The sequence below is a fragment of the Centroberyx affinis genome, unplaced genomic scaffold (assembly GCF_046629955.1).
Source record: "Centroberyx affinis isolate AG114_WGS23_722 - 3 ecotype Tasmania unplaced genomic scaffold, CSIRO-AGI_Caff_v1 ptg002645l_1, whole genome shotgun sequence".
Classification (NCBI taxonomy): Eukaryota; Metazoa; Chordata; class Actinopteri; order Beryciformes; family Berycidae; genus Centroberyx; species Centroberyx affinis.
The window spans coordinates 87,655-98,228 of NW_027280837.1; positions in this window are offsets into that span (position 1 = coordinate 87,655).

Sequence of the window (10,574 nt, forward strand, 5' to 3'; positions counted from 1 at the left end):
CGTCTCCGCTCTGTTCAACAATGTCAAAATCTACTTTCAATTTCACTTACCTCTGTCATGACTTAACTATTAATGGTGAATAATGCTGCCATGTGATTTTGTGACCAGTGGATGGTGCTGTTTCTGTGGTTCCTTACAGAGTTTTAACATTTTACCCTATGTTTTATCCATTTACCTTGTTTATGTATATGAACAGTTTCCCTGGTCAGGCCCCTTTCTTTGAAGAAACAAAAAATTAAAAGATACAAATAGGATTCTATTGTTTGACAAGACTGTCATACATTTCTTGGAATGTTTTAACAGGAGAAAGTCATCTATTTGTTTGTGTTTTACATCTCAAAACCCTCCAAAACGCTTAATAAAAGATCCTTCAAAAGAAACAAAGACACAAGCATGTAAACAAGTGATGAGGACAGATGACTAGGAATAAAATACAACACTGAATCTTTACACCTTCATGATACACAAAAATACTTATCCTAAAACACAAAATGAATAAAAAAAAGTGTTTCATTTTCATGTGGAGCTGCTTGAAGTGTCAGATTCAGCTTCCAGCATCAGGCCAGTTTCACCAGTCTCTCATGGCCTCCCACAGTTTCTTTGCCACAGCCAATACATACCAGTCATTTATTATAATAAGCTTTAGTCATAGTTTAGAACTTATCTAAAAACAGAGTTGATGTTGAATTAAAAGCCCATGGCCACAAGAAATATAAAGACCAGAATGTATACAAAGAATAAAAGACAGATGAAGAGATATCATTACATAATAACAAGTCTGAGTTTCTCATGCAGATCGTTGTACAAGTTAGTTATTGCATCCCTTTAATTAATTAACGGTCTTTTTTCACACTAGGCCTATGGCATCGAGTTACTCTGGAATCTGCTTGAACAGAGTGAAATGCAGTGTGAAGTGTGAAGTTAAGAGAGTGAGTGCTTGTGTGTGTGTGTGTGTGTGTGTTTATGTGAGTGTGCACTTCGAGGAACCTTTTTTTCCCTTGTTGCAATGTCAATAGCTGGAGAAGGGGTTAGAAGAGATGTGGAGAATAAACGGAGTGTGTAACGCTGTAGTGGCAGTACGCCCTGCTCTGTAGCATTTCTAGTGGTAAAGTCTGAAACTGCAGCGTCATCGTGAAAATGCTCCCAGGTGAGGAAGACGGTCCGCTTGCTTACAAGTGCGCATGCGCAAGAGCGATTAATCTTCCTAACGCCGAGTTAATGTTACACCTTTTGATAGCGAAATGTTAAGAAACAAGTTTTAATAACGATATTTAACATTTTGTTTGAGGTTTGTTGCAAAATTAAGGCGACATTCGTACACGAAGGATTCTCGCTCACTTCTGAAAGTTATTTTTCTGACTTGGGGCAAAAAGGTGGTTAGCAAAGCTAGTTCCGCCTTGCTTTCTGTGTGATGGACAGCGGCGACAAGTGAAGTGTCAAAAGTAACCAGGAGTCAACGAGATAAAGTCAAACGCACCTCTAGCCTTGTGGATACCGTTCGCTACCAGCTACCAGCTAACATAAAGGTGAGTACCCTTTGTGCACAATTTATAGGTACACCATTCTGAAGTATAACTATGAGCTAAATTAGCTACTATAAGTTAGCTAACGCTAACGTTACATGGACAGAAATAGCCACCTGTTGCTGGCTCTGCATTAACTAGCAAGGATTAGCTTTGTGACAGTACCGTTTGTAAAGCTTACTATCTTTAGCTCACATAGCTCTCGTCGGTTGTTCAAATTAGAAAAGTAGAAACGAAGAGACAGAGACGCAGAGACAACATCAAGGCCAGTGTGTATATCATGTTCAACTCGCTAAACTATTCAATATCACTCTCCCCTTTCAGTCTCTTTTAACCACTACCTGTAGCTACCTGCCTAGCTAGTTACTGTATGTAGCTAGGCCAATGCAGCGAGATCAAAAGTAGTAGATGATTTGTGCAAGGAATGAAGCGGAAACCTGGATAACCTTTTTTTCTGTTAAATTGTGGTGCTAGGTGGTCATTTGTTGTTCCTGGCACCACTGCACCACTGCTAGAATCTGTCAGTTTAGATTTTTTCCCCAGTAGGTAAGCATGAGACGTCACCATCAGTATTGTTTACCACTCGTTTAAAGAAGTTTAGCATTGCAGCTGTAGCATTACAATGTAGGGACTAGAGGGAGGCCTACGATTTAAACTACTTTTTGTCCCAGTCAGGGAAGCAAATAGCCTCTCCCCCCAGCATTCCAGTGCATTCCAGTTGCAGGCCCTTCTACTTGTTCCAACAAGTACTTATTGCTTTTAGTGCTGTCTGAAAGTTGTAATACGCCCTGTAGGACAACACGGACTCTTAGATGTGTGTGTCGACCAGAAGAGGAAAGACAAAAGGAGCTGCTGCTTTATTGTATTTGTTCTAGATATAGGCAACATTGTAATCAGGTCAGTCATTTTATTGTGCTTTGTATACAAATAGTCTTGGATCCCTGCAGCCGTTGACACAGATTACACATCTCTTAACAAGCAGAATATGTGATGATGAGGCAAATATGATCCCAATTGAACTGTTCTACTGTAGGCAACAGTTTGAAATGATTAATTGGGAACGTGGTGACAGATTGACATTTTATTAAATGGATACAAATGGTGGGAAATACACACCAACCATAGCTGGACCCTAATCCTAACTGTAAGATTGTTCACTCTAGCAGCTTCTTTGACAGATGACCAGCCATGGTCTGGAGGTAATTTTCAATTTATAAAATAGAATCAGCGGGTCTAACAGTGAAAGTGGCTGGTGAATTTTGGTAAAATAAGTCACTGTGACTGGTGGAGAAGAGATGGATAAGCACATTTTAATAGGTAGAAAATGGAGATGCTCCAGTACTTTTTGTTTAAATTGCATAATAGTTTTTTACTGCGTCCAGATGAAGTTGTATAGTGAGCAGTTAGATGCTGTCGGACTGTGTGGGATTTTTAATCAGAAGAGGCTTCTGTCAGTGTGCCATTATCGGCTGGCTGTTGACAGCGGCTCATTGAGATCCACGCTGCTCGTTCCCAAACAAACTCCAACTTGGTTCTTTGTTTAGAGATTGCCAAGCCTGCAGAATGAACTCGGCACAATGGCTGATTGTGCTCCTCTCAACCCTGCTGTACTCTGTCCCTCTATCTCATGTGTTGGGAGCTCTTAATGAGCTGTTTGGGGGGTGAATACGCAGTATTGGTTGTCTAAAATTTGTGAACTGCCAGTGCAATGCAAATATAGTACCGTTTTATCAAATGAACCATGTTCATTAAGCATGTCAGTTACAGAGTGAAGTGCTTCTGACCTTTCACACAGTGTAACATGCAGCAATGCTGGGAAAGTCTTATTATTGCTTTGCAGAGGTAAATGTAATCTGTTTTCACAAAACAGCACTTCAGTTCCATTAGAACACAGCAACATGTACATTAGAGGGATCTGTAAAACATTTTGGATAGCAAATATTATTACAAAGAAAACAATTAAAAAGTGTCAAATGAGTCGGTTACAGATTCACGTGAATAATCACTGTGACTCGCATGTAAATTCAAAGCCTGTGGTGAGCTGGTGTGGTCTGAGTCGGAGTGTATATTTTCATTGTGATGACTAGCAGCAAGCATGGCAGTAAGCTTAGCCAATTAGCTTGATACCATTTGACAGCAGTGTTTTGCAAACCTTCCTGTGGCCAGAGTGTGCTTTGATTTCTCTGAGTGACACTCTGGACACAAATGGGACTGCTACCACTGCTTTGAATTTAAAGGTTTTGTTTGACGTCATATACTATGGCTCTTGAGTGCTAATGTAGAAATAGCCTACACTTTATTTTAGAAAGCTTTGCCCAAAGAGAATGGATTATTTATTTATTTTTATTTTTTTAACAATGTCATACCAAGAAACTGTCAACAACATTCACATAGTTGTGCTTTGACACAAGATACAAACCAGGAATAATTGCAAGGATTTGAGACCATTCATATTGTGAAATTAGCGCTGTAATCAGTATTTGATAAAATTGAACACATTTTTTTATTGAAAAACAATTTCCGTTTTTGAATAATGGCTAGATTCTGATTTGCCACTGATTGCTTTCATGGCTGATCAACCATTAACTTGGAGAGGAAGAAGAATCACCTCCATGGATGGAATAAGAAATCAATCGGCAAATGCATGAAGGAGCATTTAAAGCTCAAACACCCGGTGACACTGCATCCGTAGTCCAAGTCCATATCACGTCAATATGCTCACATGCCTTCATTTTAATACAAAGGTCCCGTATTGGTTAGAAAAGAAAGTTTCTTAAACACAATAGGCCATTAATGCAGTTGGGAATACTTGGCCTAATACAGTTATTACTATTATTTTACATTTTGAAAAGCGTAATACTTTTGGTTTATTAGGGCGATGATATTTATTTGACATGTTACACTGTATGGAAAGTTTTATTGTTTATTAAATATGGTCGCACTGAATTGTTTAAAAAGTATGTCCATGATTATAGATGAATCGAATATTCAGTGTAAGTTTTGATAGATTATTCCAAAATGAAAATTACTGATAGTTGCAACCTGAAGGCCCTAGGCTAATACACCTACATAGAAAAAAAACAAAACAAAAAAAAGGCGTGCACTTGAACTCAGAGCACTGAAATACCGCTGTCGGATCCTCTTACCTAACCTGAAAATCCGGCTGCCGTTCAGCCTACGATTCTTTAAGCTGTGCTCTGGTTTTCTTATGTTTAGGGAGAGCACGTGCGGCGGATACACAAAGCCCAACGCGAAAGCACCGACGTGACCCCGGACATGGTCTAAAGCGAACTCGGAGGCCAAGGCTGTCACCTCCTCGACCCTTTTTGAGTTTTTCGGCAAAAAACGATGACGGGACTAGGCGTGTTCCCGTGCGTGTGCATAAAGCGCTCGTTCACGTGGGTGCCCTCGGGGCTCCGCCGTTGCATTGTGGGGACTCGGGTCTGCATGGTTCAGCTGCTCTAGTTTACTCACTTGTATGTATGCACACAAAGCGGTGCACATTAACTCACCTCTCTGTTTGCTTTCCTGCCGGCCCACGGCGGCGGGTTGTTGCCCTTCAGAGCTGGGAGCGGAGGCAGCCCGGACTCGATGCTGTGCCTGGACATTTGAGAACCGAATAGAGTTGCAGTGGTGCTGAACTTTGTCTAGTGAATTATTTGTGAGCTCAGCTGCGTATCAACTTCTCACCGTTTATGGACAGGTTGAAAATATTAAACAGAGGTATGTAATCAAATCCACCCTTTTTAATTGTTTAAAGTAAGTGAATTGGAAATGACAAAGAAGCATTTTTGGTCAGCTGAAATTGAACACATCTCCTGTGTATTCAAATACACAGTAAGTGCATGTTTGGCATGCGCTTACTGTAGTTCCATCAGATTTGTATGCCTGCCCTGTTAGGGTGGCTTAAGCGGATTGGTTTAAGTGGTGTACAGTCCTATAGTGCTGCCTGCAGCTGTTGAGCATGTGGTGTGTGTATGTTATAGCCCGGGACTTGCCAAACCAGTTGAACAGAGCCAAAGCTGACCAAGCAATAGGTCTGTACTGCTCTTGCACAGCAACCTAAAACTAGCTGATCCAAAGGTGAAGGCAGTTAGAGGTAATTTTCACTATTATGGATATTAGGTTATGGCCTAATTTTAAGGGTCTGACAACTTGGTGGTATTCTTGTCAATGCTCTTGACTGTTTCCTGTCTCTTGTGTCAATGAAAAGGATCTGCGCTCCGACCCAAGAGAACTGCTGCAACTTAAAACGTTATTGATGACTTAGCCATGGCTTAATTAACCTGTTGGCTGCTTTTCAGAAGGCCGCTAGGAACGGTTTTTCAGATGGCCAGCATTGTACACAGCACTTAGAAGGGAAGTTGACTTTGTTTAATCCTGTTTTGTGTACTTGTCTGTCTGTATGTTTTACAGGAGGGCTGTAATCACTTTGCTTTAGAGGTGTCCAGCCGGAACCAGGAATTACACCGTAAGGACAGCAGTGCCGGGGGAGAAGATTTACTGAAGCTCAATGGTCTTCAGTAAATGTAAGTAGGCATAAAGAGACAGCATTTTCTGGATCAATTAAGTAATTACTATTGCCATAATAAGAATACTGTCCTTTTATCATGACTAGGTTTGAAAGCCTCATTCACAGAGAACATGCCTTGTTCTATCACATTTTGTGGATACCATGCTATGGTGGTCTGATACTTGACTGCCAGGTTGCACTCTACCTTTTATTCTGCAGTGTACACATTGTACAGGCTATTCAGTCACCCAGGCAGGGTTTAGCCAGTTTATTTTTGTAAAGGGACTTTTGACATTCCAAAGTGCAGCCTGATACTGGTGTTAGGACCCTCCCCTTTTAGTGTCACGATCTGACCGCACCTACTGAACATGACCAATTACAAGCAAAGCTATCTTTTGAATTTTTAAGCTCACTTGTAGCGGCCACACAGGATTGTCTATGCTTATCAGTGTCAGCACTCCACGATCACTCCCACTGCCCATCCCTAGAACATCCCTAACGTTAATTAACAGAGCTACTGTATCTTAACCAGCACAAGTACGTGAGCACTTGATAGCTGTATTGCTGCTGGAGACCTATGAGCATACCCAAACCATAGGACTTTTGCTCCAACCAGTAACTAACCGCCATATTCGCTTTAAGTTACGATGAAATGAAAAATGACTTTTTCACCATTTGTGATTTTTTGGGGGCATTTATTGTTAAATAACTGTATATTATGGTATGGAAAATAAGCAAACATTTTATTTTCTTGTATTTTTATATCAAAATCCCATTACTTTACTTCCTGGAAAACAGTATATTTTTAGTGGTTACGTCATCATATACCAGTGGGTGCAAATCAAAAATTCCACCCAGCAACTGCAAAGGGATGAGAGAGGCAAAAGATCCAGCTTTCTCTGGATGCTGCTGATCAGGACAGTTTGTATTTCAGGCATACGTTTTGATTTGTCACTTCCTGTAACTGAGAAGTGTCGACAGTAGTATTACACTTAGGCAAAAAGGGTGAATCTACAGGGTCTCAACTAGGGGGGAGGGACACTAGTCTGTTTCAGTCTGTATCTTACCTAGTGTAGCTTTAATCTAGAATGTGGGTTGCTCTTCAACTGCTGTCCTGTTGTCCAGAATAAAGGAGAGCAATACATTTTGTAGCAATGCCATTGACTACTCTAAGAGGCATTAAACATGCAGATAGTTCTCACTGGTATTACCTGTGTCTGTTATATATAGGCCTTGTGAAATCTTCCTCTGCATTGCCTAATTGGTTGATAGCCTCTTAATTGTGACAATTGTTTTCTTGACTCCTTGAAATAAATTCTGAATTGGAGTAGCTTTTTTTCCCTACGTGGGACCCAGAGTTGATTTGCAGTTGGTTTGCAGGCTAATTAATGCACCATTATGTTGTAGCTGAAACAAGCAAGTCTTTCTCCTGCTCCAATCTGCTCCCTATTAGTTACTGAGTAGATCCAATCTATTGAGTGGCCCAGAAAGTCATTGAGTAACTAAATAACAATGTGAAACTCGAGTCCTAAGTGATATTTCCCATCGGTAGAACTTTTTTGTTTTCTAAGCTCCTGTGCTTTGATAGGATGTAATGAGCTCTCAACTTCCAACATCAGCTGCTCTGGGAATCCATAGTCATTACCCCTACCACCCCAACTCTCATGATCGATGATTGTAAATAGTGTTCCTCATGGAAACTGTGGTAATGGGAAAAGAAAATACCAACAGGATCTCACTGAATTGTATTCATAGTATTCTGTTACATCATCACACGGCTGTCTTAGTAGGAAAATAACAGGTGATTGTAATAAATGAACAGGTGATCATGATCAAACGACAGCCACACAGCCAATGAACTGTCTATATTGTAAGGCACCATAGTGATAGGAAATGCATGTGATATAATGTGAATACTATGAATAGGCTAGGAATTACATGGTTTTCAAAATGAAAGTGAGCGCCATTAATGAAATAATAAATTCTGTTTGTAGTTTCTCATATTGATGGACTCTTGTAATTAGACAAACCCACACATTATAATAAAATAATTGCCTTGCATTTTTTGTTTTCATTGAAACCAATTATTTGTTTGTATATTTCATCATCCCATTTGTTCATTTGATTCAGGAGCTGCTGACTGCTGTGCTTTGGACACTGCGATGGAAAATCCTGGTAATAAAAATGCCCCATTTGTTTTTAGATTAATACTTAAGATTTAACATCTGTAATAATTTTGTCATACTTCTTAGATTTCACTTTTCACTGTGAACACATTAAGCCAATTTGGTATACTTTTAACCTACTAGCGTTGTAATCATGCCATTACAGTCATTTCTCAGGCAGAATTGCCTCACTTAAAACTGCGCTCAACACCAAAGAGGGAAACAGAATAAAACAAAAACAAGTTTACATTTTGGTATGCCTTTATCTGATTGCCAGTATACCTGACACTGCCTGAATTGCCCTGATGCAGTTAAAACCTCTTGGTTGTCTCTTCCAGCCAGTTAACCCAGGTCTGAAACTCTTGTTTACCATCTGATATACAGGTCCCATTTCAGAGTGTTTATGGTTGCTGTAGTGAGACTGACTTTACATCAGTCATAGTATCAGGAAGACAGAAAGTGGTGAGTCAACATAGCGCTAAGTTATGGAGCTGGCCATTGAGGGGTTGGCCTTGTGACGCATTGTGGTGTTGACACAGCAGCTATCTGATTGGCCTTCACCCAGAGGACACACCTGTAGGTTAGCAGAGCTGCTGGTTTCTCCCACTGCCATGCGCGGCCCTGTGTCTCATTTCACCACAAACCTCGGATCACTGAAGACAGTGGACGTATCAGTTATACGCTCACGTGGCCCAGTGGATCTTTCTTCTTGAGCTATTTGGAAGTGGATTAGTGAATTTGTCGTTTGGTGACATTCGTGGAAAAATATCTGTAATGGCTGTACAATCTGAATATACGTGTGAGTATGCCTGCTTTCTCTCTGTTGTCGGATGTTAATGCTGAAGCTTTTGAAGATATTTTAAATGCAGTCCATTTCTTTGACTGGTAAAATATCCGTTGCTGATGCTCAGACTGAAATAACTGTGTCAGATTTTGATTGAGGCAGTGGTGAAAGCGAGTCGAATTCATAGCCTTGGTCTAGTGACATGCCAGGATAGGACAGGCCACTGCTCCATGAACACAATCTAGGGAACAGGGCCATGGCTAGAACAGATTAGGGAAGCCTGATCTTCTCATCCCTGCCTGGCCCTGTGGTCAAGCTCAGTAAAAATAAACTGGACTTCCTCCTTGGCTTTATTCTTTAAAGTGATGTGTTTCTGACACCAAGGCATGGTTGTTGAGTCACTGGAAGGCTTAAGGGTCTACTTGCGTTTTGGTCTGACTGGGCCATCCAAACATGTTGGATTTTATTAGGGGTCCAAGCACGTAGTGCTGGAACCCTATTGTATTTGCTGGAATTCTTTCTTTCTTTCTTTTTTCTTTCTTTCTTTCTTTCACTTTTTTTGCAACTCCCCCTAGGTCATTCATCCAATTCACATGAAACTTGGTGTGGAGAATCTTGGGACCGTCCACTTTCAAAATTGTATAAAGGTTACTGATAGGTGACTTACTATTATTTTATTTGTTAATGGAGAGCACTACAATGTTCTATAAAGCAATTAGCACTGTCAGTCTGTCAGTCATAGGTTGCAGTATGACACTACTTCTCCCTTTAGTTAGTTTCTCCTCAGTAAACCTATAACAGGCGTTTGGCTCAGTAGGTAAAGCATCAGCCTTTCATGTGGAAGGTTGTGGGTTCAGACTGTGTTAGACTGCACGTTTGATCTTAACAACATGTCAGTTTTTGTGAGTCTTTCTACCTTTCTGTTATGTTTTGTCTATCTGTCTGTCTTATCAAATTGTGCTTGGACCCCTCAATCGCCACTTGCAGCTTTATTTATATTTGTACTTGTATGTCTTGGGACTGTCATGAGCACACACTGAGATGGTATTTATGAGTCATCAAGAAGGCTATTTTTATTCAGATGGGCGTTCATGTTGTTGATGTGGCAGCGTCATAATGATTCATAATGAAGCAGATATCATTGATAATTGTTATCCCTGTCAATTCATCAATGCTTCCCAGGATAGCAGTCCTAATTCTCTTCCCTATACCGAAAGGTTGACCTCAAGCCTTGCATTCCACACATTCCTGCTTGTCATTTTAGGGTTGTGCTCCCATGCCATAGCCCTAATTGGACTCTAGAGGGAGCAACAGTGTTGTGTAGTAGCTTACAGCCTTCCTCATCAAATATAAACAGTTTTTAGTCTTTTTATGATGTCTTGAATGTCCGGAAAACACACAACTGTTTTTTTCTCTGCTCACTGAGCTCTGTATGTTTGGACCTTCGCTATCTAAAGTTTATTTCCTGCCAGATAACATGCATGCTGACTCCTCCTGCTATTCTATCTACTATAGATAACACAGAGGGGACAAATAAGAGAGGTGTCTGAGTAGTTTTGGCAATGTGTGGCCCTTTTGGCTTTTCTACT